Below are 13,124 nucleotides of genomic sequence, written 5' to 3'. Positions count from 1 at the left end.
CCATGCCTTGTTTTCATTTATACCATTGAGTGGATGGATTGGAAAGATGATATTTGAGACAGTAGTTCCCCAGTCTAGTTGATATTTTGAATCATGTGTAGTTGTTGTTAAAATAAAAAAATTCTGAAATAAGGCCACATACCTGCAATCAACTGATATTTGACAAAGTTGACAAAAATAAACAATAGAGAAAGGACAACCTATTTAATAAAGAGTACTGGGAAAATTGGCTAGCCATACACATAAGAATACAACTGAACTCCTATCTCTCATCATATACAAAAATCAACTCAAGATGGATCACAGACCTAAACATAATACTTGCAACTATAAAAATCCTTAAAAAAAATCTAGGAAAAGCTTTTCTGAACATGGGCCTAGTCAAATAATTTATGATGAAGACCCCAAAAGCAAATGCAACAAAGCCAAAAATAGACAAATGTGACTTTATTAAACTAAAAAGCTTCTGCACAGCAAAAGAAAAAAGTCAACAGAGTAAACAGACAACAGAACGGGAGAAAATATTTGTGAATTATGCCTCCAACAAAGAACTAATAGCCAGAATGTACAAGGAGCTCAAACAACTCAACAAGAAAAAAGAATAAAGAGCTACATTAAAAGTGGGCAAAGGACATGAACAAACATTTCTCAAAAGAAGAAATACAAGCAGCCAACAAACACATGAAATAATGATCAGTATCCCTAATCTTTGGAGAAATGCAAATTAAAACCACACTAAGACATCATCATACAGCAGTCAGAATGGTTATTATTAAAAAGTCAAAAAACAATAGATGTTTGTGTGGATGCAGAGAAAAGGAACACACTGTTGGTGGGAATGTAAATTAGTTCAACCTCTATGGAAAACGGTATGGAAATAGCTCAAAGGACTAAAAATAGAACCACTGTTTGACCCAGCAATCCCACTTCTGGGTATCATTATATTAAAAATGACACCTGCATTTGAATGTTCATCACAGTACCTCACAATAGGAAAGTCATGGAACCAACCCAAGTGTTTACCAACTGTTGATTTTATTTTAAAAATGTGGTATATGCATGCCAAGTAATACTGTGTGGCCATGAAAAAGAATGAAATCATATCCTTTGCAGCAACATAGATGGAGCTATCTTAAGTGAACTAACTCAGAAGCAGAAAATCAAATATCACCTGTTCTCACTTATAAGTCTGCACTAAACAGTGGGTACACATGGACATAAAGATGGAAATAGTATACAATGGGTACTCCAAAAGCAGGGAAGGCAGGAGGGCTCTGAGCAATGAAAAATTACCTCTTGGGTACAATGTTCAATATTTGAGTGATGGGTACACCAGAAGCCCAATCCTCAACATTATTCAAAATACCCATGTGACAAACATGTACATGTTCCCCCTGAATCTACTTTTTTTTTCAGAAAAAAATAATTGATTGTTTTTATTTTTAGGAAACTAAACAGAAATATCATTTTCTTCCCTCTGATCTCATAGCACTTGACAAACAACAGGGTGTAGCAGTCCAAACCCTGGTACTGGAATCTACATTTTTTTTAAAAAGTAACAATTACAAGTAATATCTTCTATATCTTATTCCCTATTCTCCCTCTTCCTAGAATACATTCCAATGTCTTCAACTATTATTTTAATCACAAAATTGTTGATGACAAATTGTGATATTCAAGTGTGTCTTTTTTTCATTAATAGAGGTATTACTGTATAACTTGTGAAAGAAATGCTTTACTTTGATAAGGGAAAATGATGAGTACAGGAGTTAAAAAATATTCTTCTTAAACTCTAGAGCTTTTTGAGACCAAACCTGTCGGAATTTGTATTATTTATTCAAATTGTTCAGCTGGAGGCTATTATCCTAAGTGAATTAACACAGGAACAGAAAACACAGGAACAGAAAACCAAATACTGCATGTTCTCACTTACAAGTAGGAGCTAAACGTTGAGTACACATGGATGCAAAGATGGGAACAATAGAAACTGGGTCCTGCTTGAGGGAGGAGGCTGAGAGGAGGGTGAGGGTCGAAAAACTACCTATTGGGTACTATGCTGTCTACCTGGGTAATAAAATCATTTGTACACCAAACCACAGCAACACACAATTTACTCATGTAACAAACCTGCACATGTGCTCCTTGGACCTAAAATAAAAGTTGAGAAAAGAAAAAAAATAAACAATAACAGTGGAAAATTTCATAATTTTACTTCTGTATCATGGTCAATTAAAATTTTAATATTTAGCAAAGCAAAGAAAAAAACAAATTGTTCATATGGTAATGTAAAAAAATAAGTCTTGAATTTCTATGTGAATCCTAAAATTTGCAAAATAAATAAAACTAAGTTTAGCAGCTCTCTGTATTTCTTTAGCCATAGACTAAGCAACTGTTCTATTATTCCTTTAGAAAATTCCTTTTGTACTCAAATTTTCTTAATTCTGCTTATGCAACAGCCAGGATTCTCCGTATTTAACAATGGGTTTTGCCAACTTGGGTCCCAGCCTAAATTCTAGTTATTTGTTTTAAATATTTAATGCAATTCAGCCAGAATGCCAAAACACTATCCTTATTACTAAGCAATATATTAAACAAACACCCCTGACTTGTTCCTCACCCTTAATCCACAGAATTGAAATGAGGAATGGAAGAACAAATAAATTTTAACATAAAATAATAATAATAATTTAATGATAACGTAAAATAATACACAAACACATAATAATAATTGGATGTTAGTCTTTTTTAAGGCTTTATCAGAATATTCTGTGTTAAATTGGCTGGGTCAGAATGGCCAATAAGATTTTACACATCCAAATGGCACTCTGTTACGCTGAGGAGGTTTCATTCATTCCTGTGTGACACTGTTAGTACTTTGTGCAGAATTGTTTTTGTAATATTTCCTTGAAAAAAGTGTAGAATTTTCTGTCTTTGCAGAACATTGAATGATGGTGCTATATATTTATTATAGCTTCTTGAAGTGTAGTTATATACACCAGATATGTAGAAATAGAACCCACATCTCCCATGGGATGTGTGAATAACAGTGTGGTGACAAAAGCACCCCAGGGGTTCAGGCTAACTGCTGGTTTTAAAGCAAGGAAAACTTTTAATTCTGTGCCTTTAATGTGTATGATTTACTGATTGTGCATATGTGCTGAAAAATAAAATCATTTTCACCCTATGGGAAAAAAGGCAGTTTGTTTGTGTAAGGTATTAAAGACTGCATATAAATTTAATATTCTCCACATAGCATAAAATTTAATGCTTGTTAAGTAAAATTGAATAAAGAATCTAAAAGCAAAACATAAACATTTCGTATCTGGAAAATTTGCACAACAGAATGCCAAAATATTTGTTGATGTTCTTCTTTCAACTATAAAGCATAGACCTATTTCCTTTAAATATTATATGAATCCTGCTGTGATTTAAAAAGAAAAGTGGCATCTAATCATGGAACATTAAATCGACTTGGTTATGTAGTTTATGGCTTATTTATCAAAAAAGAATTCAAATCCATTTTTAGAATAAATTTCTGAGATTTAAAGAATAGAAATGAAACTAAATGCAAACACACAAGAAAATAAAAAAGCACAGAAAGATAAATTGTCTGAAGGGCTATATTTTTGGTATTTTTGTTTATTTAATGAATAAACAATATGAATTATATAGTATCTCATCTCAACAAAGGCAACATTTCAATCTATTGAATAAACAGTAGCATAATTAGCCTTGAGTTAATATCCCCTCCTCACACATACACTTTTCTATGGTTCACTTCAGTAAAAAGGCAAATCTTTTCTGCTTTAGTTCCTGCATATTTAGAGTGCTTAGGCTAGGCCGGGTGCAGTGGGTCATACCTATAATCCCGGCACTTTGGGAGGCTAAGGCAGGTGGATCATTTGCGGCAGGACTTCGAGACCAGTCTGGCCAACATGTTTAAACCCTGTCTGTACTAAAAATACAAAAATTAGCCAGGAATGGTGGCGTGTACCTGTAGTTTCAGCTACTCGGGAGGCTGAGGCAGGAAAATCATTTGAACCTGGGAGGCAGAGGTTGCAGTGAGCCAATATCATGCCACTGCACTCCAGCCTGGGCGATAGAGTGAGACTCTGTCTCTAAATAAATAATATTTTTTAAAAAAGTGCTTAGCCTAGTATTGGCTGCTCACTAATCAAGGCAGTGTGTGCTGAAGGTTGCAGTGGCTGTGACAATTTCTTAAGGAAGACCATAGTATTGGTAGGTTTTACATATTAAGTAAATATTTTTAAAACAAATAAATGGTTATTATAAATGCAGACATTAGGGTGATATTTTTTTAAAAAATAAATAGCCCTATGGGGGAAAGTTGGTTTTGTTTCAAAGCACCTTATTTTTTTTGAATAATTGTGTGTTAAGAATCAAAACACACATACACATCGAATGATTAAAACATAAGCAAGGAAAACAAACCTCTTCTACATTATTTTTATTTATTTAGTTTTAACTGAAAGTTTGTGTTCTTTGATCAACATCTCCTCGATCCTTCCATATCCCAGCCTCTGGTAACCACCATTTTAATCTCTGTCTATGAGTTTGAATTTTATACTTCAAATATAGGTGAGGCCATGCAGTATTTGGATACTTGTCTTTCTGTACTTATTTCACTTTACATAATGTTCTTTATGTTCAAACATGGTGTCTCAAAAGACAGTATTTTTTTTCTTTTGTAAGGCTGAATGGTATTCTCTTGTGTATCCAGGCACACCTCAGAGATACTGTGGGTTTGGTTACAACCACTCCAATAAAACAAATATTACAAGAAGGCAAATCACACAATATTTTTTGCTTTCCAGTGCATTTACAGTTCTTTTCACACTATACTGTAGTCTGTTAAGTTTGCAATAGCATTATGTCTGAAAAATGTATATACCTTAATAAAAAAAACTTTATTGCTAAAAATGCTAATGATTATCTGAGCCTTCATCAAGTCATAATCTTTTTGCTGGTGGAGGGTCTTACCTTGATGTAAATGGCTACTGACTGATCAGGGTGGTGGTTGCTGAAGGTTGGGGTGGCTCGAAGAATTTCTTAAAATAAGACAACAATGAAGTTTGCTGCATTGATTGACTCGTCCTATCACAAAACATTTCCTTATAGCTTGCAATGCTGTTTGATAGCATTGTATTCACAGTAGTACTGCTTTCAAAATTTGAATATGTCTTCTCAAACTTTGTGCTGCTTTATCAACTAATTTTAGGTAATATTCTAAATCTTTTGTTGTCATTTCAACAATGTTCACTGAGTCTTCAGCAGGAGTAGGTTGCTTCTCAAGAAACCACTTTCTTTGCCCGTCCGTAACTTCTCATTCATTTAAGTTTTATCATGAGATTGCAGCAATTCAGCCACATCTTCAGGCTCCACATCTAATTCTAGTGCTTTTTGCCATTTCTACTGTATCTGCAGTGATATCCTCAGCTGAAGTCTTGAAGCTCTCAAAGTCATCACTGAGGGTTGAAATAAACTTCTTCCAAACTGTTAATGCTGAAGATGCCTTCTTTAAACCTTATGAACCGTCCCCTGCTAGCTTCAAGCTTTCTTCTGCAGCTTCCTCACCTCCCTCAGCCTTCATAGAATTAGAGATCTAAGGCCTTTCTCTGGATTAGGCTTTGTCTAAACAGAATGTTATGGCTGATTTGATCTTCCATGCGTACTACTAAAACTTTCTCCATATCAGCAATAATGCTGTTTTACTTTCTTATCATTTGTGTGTTCACCGGAGTAGCATTTTTAAAAATTTCCTTCAAGAACCTTTCATTTTCATTCGCCACTTGGCTAACTGACTTAAGAGGTGTAGTTTTCCACTTATCTCAGCTTTCGACATGCCTTTCTTACTAAGCTTAATCATTTCTAGCATTTGATTTAAAGTGAGAGCCCTGCAACTTTTATTTTCACTTGAACACTTAGAGGTCATTGTAGGGTTATTCATTGGTTTAATTTCAATATTGTTGTTCTCATGGGATAGGGAGCTCTGAGGAGAGGGAGAAGAACTGGGAACAGCTGGTTGGTGGGGCACTCAGAACACACACGATGTTGATTGATAAAGTTCACTGTCTTATATTGGTGTGGTTTGTGGTGCTCCAAAACAATTACCATAGTAACATCAAGGATCACTGATCACAGGTTACCATAACACATATAATAATGAAAGAGCTTGAAATATTATGAGAATTGCCAAAATATGACACAGAGACATGAGATGAGCATATGATATTGGAAAAATATCACCAGTAGATTTGTTCAACAGAAGGTTGTCACAAACTTTCAATTTGTAAAACCATGCAATATCTGCAAAGGGCAATAAAGTGAAGCACAATAAAATGAAGTATGCTTGTATATACCACATTCCATACCACAATTATCCATTCATCTGTTGATGGACACAGGTTTATTCCATATTTTGGCTATAGTGTGTAATGCTGCAGTGAACATGGGGTGCAGATGACTGTCATTTGATTTCATTTTTTAAATACATACTCAGTAGTGAGATTGCTGGATCATATAGTAATTCTATTTTTACTTTTTTGAAGAATGTTGATACTGTTAGTCATCATGGCTGTACTAATTTCCACTCCCACCAATAGTGTACAAGGATTCTCTTTTCTCCACATTTTGCTGGTACTCATTATTTTTCATCATTTTAATAGCCATTCTAACAGGTATCAGGTGATATCTCATTGTGGTTTTAATTTGTATTTATCTGATGATTAGTGATGTTGGACATTTTTTTCATATTTCTCTTGGCTATTTGTATGTCTTCTTTTGAGAAATGTCTGTATTCAGGCCTTTTGCCCATTTAATTTGGTTGTTTTCTTCTTAGTTGAGTTCTTTATATATTTTGGATACCAAACTCTTGTAAGATATATGGTTTGCAAATATTTTCCCAATTCTGTATGTCGTTTCTTCACTCTGTTGATGTTTCTTTTGCTGTGCTGAAGCTTTTTAATTTGATAGAATCTCATTGATCTCTTCTCATTTTTATTGTCTGTGCTTTTGGGGTCATGTCCAAAAAATTGCTGTTCAGAGCAATGTCAAGGAGCTTTTCCTCTATGTTTTCTTTTAGTAGTTATTTTCTAGTCTTAAATAGGAACTATTGGAACTAAAGTTATAGGAGCTATTTTTGCTGGAGGTCCTAGTGCAAATACTCCAAGCTTAAAGGATAAACTTTGCATAATGGTAAATCTTGGGGGCAAGATGACATCTATCAATATGTTTTAAGGAAAATTCATATTGTAATTGTTTAATTTGGGCCAGATATAACTGTCATTTCATATGCTTCATCATATCCTAGCTAGAAGATGAATGTTAGAGGACAAATGAATTATTTCTTCATTAACTTAGCTGATGTAGTCTTTAGGAAGGGGTGGAACTGCACCACATGTAAATGTTCCTTCCCCTTTTATTTTCTGGAAGACACTGAAAAAATAGTGTTAATTCTTTTTCAAATAGTTGTTAGAATTTTCCAGCAAAACTATTTGGCCTGAAGATTTTTTTTTTCAAAAAAATTTAAATTATACATTTCATGTTTTTAATGGTTATAAAATGATTCAGATTATCAGTTTCATCTTGGTTGAATTTTGGTAGTTTGTGTTTTTTCAAGGGATTGGTTCATTTAAACTGTCAAATTTTTTAATGTAAAGCTGTTTGTGATATCCCCTTATTATTCTTGTAATGGCTATATTATCTATAGTGATAACCCCTATCTTGTTCCTTATGTTGATTTTTGTTTACTTAGCTGTCATTTTTATCAGTGTTTCTAGGCTTTACTGATTTTATTGATGTTTTTTCTAAGAAACCATTTTTTTGCTCATTTTCTTTATTGTTTTCCTGTTTGTAATTTCATTGATTACCTCTCTTATGGTTTTTGTTTCTTCCCTTCTGCTTGCTTTGGGTTTATTTTGCTCTTATATTTTTCATTTTCTGAGGTAGACACTTGGATTATTGATTCGTGATTTGTTCTCGCCTTGATTATAAGCACTCTCTTCACTGCTTTGGCTGCATGCTACTTATTTTAATATGCTGTATTTCCATTTTGATTTCATTTTATGCAGTTTAATTTCTCTTAACAATTCCTCTTTTAAAATGAATTGTGTAGAAAAGTGTTGTTTCATTTTCACATTGTTAGGGATTTTTCTGTTGTCTTTCAGTTATTGATTTCTAGTATTATTTCACCTAGTTAACATACTCTGTACAACTTCAACTTTTGAAATTTATTCTGGTAGTTTTTTATGGCCTAGGATTTGGTCGGTATATGTTCCATGATCTCCTTGGGTTTTTTTTTTTAAAGAAAGAGTATTCTGCTATTGTTGGGGTGTCAAATTATTTTAGATATTAATTAGATCGTATTTGTAGATTTTGTTGTTTTTGTAGATTTTGTTGTTAAGGTATCAGTTTTCTGTGGTTACTGTAACAAATTACCACAAACTTGGTAGCTTAAAACAACATAAATTTATTCTTTCATAGTCCTGCATGCCAGAAGTCAAAGTGTCAAAAGGACCATGCTATCTCCAGAGGCTCTGGGGTAGTATCCGTTTCTTGCTTCTTCTAGCTTTTTGTGGCTGCTGGCAGGTCTTGAGGCTTCTTGGCTTGAGGTCACATCACTCCAGTCTATGTCTCTTTGTTCACGTCACCTTCTCCTTTGTGCGTGGTGTGTGTGTGCATGTGTTTGTGTGTGTGTGTGCATGTGTGGTCTCCCTCTGCCTTCCTCTTGTGAGGCCACTCATGATGATCAAAGTATCAGAATGTATAATATTATCATATTTGTCTCAGTCATCGCATATGGTTTAGACAACTCATGAGGAGAAGATAATCTATGTATTTACCCATATTTCTAGTCCTTCCATTCCTTTTCTTCCTTCCTGGTGCTCAAAGATTTTTTTCTCTTATCTTTTTCTTTGTTTAAAGACCTTTCTTTAGCCATTCTTTAAGAGTAGATCTGCTAGGACAAAGGTTTTTAGTTTTTGTTTGTCTTCAGATGTCCTTTCACCCCACTTAATTCTTGGAGGATAGTTTTCCCAGATGTAGAATTCACAGTTGACAGTTCTTTATCAATTTTTGAAAAATAATGTGCTACTTTCTTCTGGCCTCTATAATTTTAGATGAAAAATCAGCTGCCATTCAAATTGATGCTTCCTATAAGTAATGTGTCATGTTTCTCTGGCTGCTTTCAGGATTTTTTTCTTTGTATTTAATTTTTAGAAGTTTAACTATGATGTATCTTGGAGTGAATTCCTTTGAGTTTATCCTTATTTAGAATCCATATAGTTGAATCTGTGGGTTTATGTCTTTCACCAAATTTAAAACATTTTCATCTATAGTTTATTCAAATACTATTTCAACCTTACTCTCCCCTATACTTTTGGAACTCTTAGGATATGAATGTGGATTTCTTTTTTATTGTCCTAAAGATCCCTAAAACTTTTTTCAGCCTATTTTCTCTGTTGTTCAGATTGAGTAAATTCTATTAAGCTGTCCTCAATTCACTGATTCTATCCTCTGTCATCTCCATTCTAATTTTGAGCCCACCCAGCATGTTTTCTATTTTTGTTGCTGTATTTTTCAGTTGTATAATTTCCATTGGTTATTTTTATATTTCTATTGCTTTACTGAGATTTTGTGTTTTAAAAATTCATTTAAAAAGAATTTATAATTGCTTGTTGAAGTATTTTCTTATGCCCTCTTTAAAATTCTTGACAGATAATTCCAACATCTGATTCATTTTAGTGTTGGCGTCAATCGATTGTCTTTTCTCATTCAAGTTGTGATTTTCTTGGTTCTTATTATGATTCTTATTATGACGGTTGACTTTCTATTATATTTTTGATAATTTGGGTATTGTGTTAGGAGACACTAGATTCTATTTAAAATTTTTATTTTAACAGTCAATTCCTCTATTTAGGTTTGGCATGTAGGTCCTGGCCTACTTTTGTGGGTTTTAGTTGCAATGACTGTGTAATTTTCAGAGGTTATGTGGTGCTGTTTTCATCTTGGTTTATTTCATGCCTCATGGCTCCCACTGTCCTTGGTAATGCTGCTTGAGGGTGCAGAGCAAGCTTCTCCAGTTCAGATATCCTTATGTCTCTATATGGAGGGGATTTTTCAGCCCATGTGGATGAAGAGTAATTCCTAGCTGGGCATTTGTTGTGCAAAATTTCTCTTGCTGGTGACTCTAGCCATACAATTTCTTGGGTAGTGAGTGATGGTGGGTGTGAGAGGGAGAATATCAGGACATTAAGGACATGGAAGCTTCTCAGGCTGCTTTTTTAGCTAGAGCTATTTCTTTGAAAGCAAATGTTGCTCTGTGAGAGCAATAGCCCTTCTGGAAGCCCCTTTAATTATTGAAGCACTGGGGACATATCATTCTGTTTGTGCTTTCATAAATTACATTGCAAGGATCTGAAAGACCAGAAACCAAATCTGGAAGTGCCCATTTTTTGTTACTGAACTGAATTTTAAAGAATAGTCATGCAAATCTGTATCAGCAGCTACATCTATATCTGTAGCAACAACTTCTCTCTTTTCAACTGCCCATTGTGAACATCTCTTTAAAGTTGTTTTGCCATCACATTGATTTATATTTAAAATTGTAATTGCATTGCTTCTCTCTCCTTCACCATCAGGCTTCCACAGTGGTTAAGAGTGTTTCCTTTGGAGTCAGTCCAGTTTGGGTTTGAGTGTTGACCTTACTGCTTATTAGCTGTGTATTCTTAGCAAATCTCTTAACCTCCCTAAATCTTAAAACTGAGGATAGTAATAGCTAGCAAAAGAGTAAAATTCAGTAACAAAGTATAAATTAAGTATTAATTAAGTACTCAGCACAGTACATGGGCAATAGCAAGTACTCAAAGATGTGTTGAGTTAGCTACAGGCATCATCCTCCTCAGCATCATTATCATCTTTTCCAGTTTATAGATAAGGAAACCGGGGCTTTGAAAGGATAAGGAACTGAACGTAGGTCAGTTTTCCCACTTACTTGTCAGGAGAGTTGAAATTCAAATTCAGGCCTGACTTCTTCCAAATCCTTCTTTTCAAACTATTATGTAACACTGCATCAAATGATTTTCTTATAAAACTTGAAGTTCCATGAGAGCATGGATTAGGCCATGCTCAAGATATGCAAAAATATAAAACATGTAATGTGCAGTTATATGACCTGGACTTACTCAATTCTGATTACTTATTGATAACAGTGGTAAATATTTTCATAGAACTATCTGTGCATTAACATACGACAAACCCCCATGACATGAATTTACCTATATAACAAACCTGCTCATGTACCCCCCAACCGAGTATAAAAGTAAAATGAAAAAAGAAATAATGCAGATAGTTTAACAGAACCTGACAAGCAAGGTTTGTGATAGTATGACATTTAACCCTTTACTATAGCTCAGAGCAAAATACTCCCCTTTGTTATGCTTGCCAATTTCTGAAATCTGACAGATATTATGACAATTTATTTTTCTGATGTCTGTGCTATCTCATTGAAACTTTAATATGATGTAAGGTGCAATAAAACCTTAGATAGATGTTTATATTTTAAGCAATTTTCCACAATTCTTTTACATACAAATATGTAGTTCTTATAATAGTTTTGCTTGTTGCTAAGTTAATAAATGCAAATAATGATGAATTTCTGAATTGATAATTATGAGAAACATAATTCAAGAAGGATAATTTATATTATTTTCCGATTAAAATAAAAATGCATTGGTGACAGAGATACAAATGGTGCCATTGAATCTGCCCATTTATTAAATAAAAAGTTCACTGATAGAAAATATTGAAAAGGAAGTTATTTACTTTATTTGGGCTTATCATCTATGAATTGTTTTTCTGTAGTGTAGGCAATCAACAACTTTTTCTTCTTTCAGGGTCTGTTTATGTAGAGATTTCAGAAAACAAACTAATGGCCACATATAAATCAAGGACATATTTACTGTTTTATATTTTTGAGACAGGAATGTGAACTATTCAGTTTAGACTTTTTATAAATTAATATTTAAAATGCATTACATATAGGAAATAATATATGTTAATTTATGCATACATACATACATACACTGATTCCATATTTAAAATTAAGATGGAGATGATAAAGGCGAAAGAGAATAAGGTCTAGTTGTGATGGTAAATGTTAAAGTTGATACCTAGGAAGAAAAGAGAAAGAAAAAGAAAACAGGAACCAATGGAAAAAAATTAGAGAGTGGAGTCCAAGCCATGAAGAAGAGAGACCAGCAGAAGGAGAGACAAACACCAAATAAAGAGAGGAGGGTGAAAAAAGTGTAACTCCAAGAAACAAGGGAGAAGAAAGAAGAAAGCAAGATGGAGAAGAAAAAAGAAGTAATTGGAAAGAAATGTGGAGAGAGAGAGAGAGAGACTACATAGAAGTTTAAATATATGAGTATCAGATGCTATCATTGCCATTTAAAAATATGATTAACTCCATTAAGCTTATCAAGGTTTTTGCACTTAGGTCAATCTTAAAAAAATTTATATAATAATTTTTAAACTATGGGATTGTACATTATGTGTATCTTCCCTACCATGCCCTTAAGATCCTAATAACAAGAAAGTATGTATTATTAGCAACACTCCTCCCCCAAAGAACATACGAAACATATACAAAACAATCTGTAAATATTTTACAGGACAATTATTTTCTTTTTACTCAAACCATAGCCTGCAGTATTTTGAGAGCCTATTTTAGGTGGTGAATTTAGAATGTCTTCCTCCTCCTATTCTCTGGCCGATATAGATTTGGTTCTCCACCATACTGTGATACGTTTGAAAAGGGGAACCATATTTTATCTTTCTATCCTTATCATCCAGAGCAGAGCATTACTAGTAAATAGAAAATAATCAATATTTTAGTGAGTAAATAAGAGTAATATAAATAAAAGGATGAAATACTGAACTTTAGCAGAAATTTTACATAAGGTAAAGTGAGCATTTAATTCCATAAAAATTATAACATCAAGCAAGATTCCATTTTATTTTCTCATACAAACAAGATCTTGGTGAATGGTACAAGGGAGAAAAGTAAAAATATCAACAGACTTAAAAATCCAAATTCCAATAGTTTA

General features: G+C 33.5%; 1 protein-coding gene across 1 annotated transcript in view; it reads left to right on the top strand.

The window, feature by feature from the left end:
- Window positions 1–13,124, top strand: part of GUCY1A2 (guanylate cyclase 1 soluble subunit alpha 2) — a 358,031-nt gene that overhangs the window by 205,495 nt on the left and 139,412 nt on the right. The gene's annotated exons all lie outside the window — the stretch shown is intronic.

The sequence above is a fragment of the Pongo abelii genome, chromosome 9, assembly GCF_028885655.2.
Source record: "Pongo abelii isolate AG06213 chromosome 9, NHGRI_mPonAbe1-v2.0_pri, whole genome shotgun sequence".
Taxonomy (NCBI): Eukaryota; Metazoa; Chordata; class Mammalia; order Primates; family Hominidae; genus Pongo; species Pongo abelii.
This window is presented reverse-complemented; position numbering and strand designations above follow the sequence as displayed.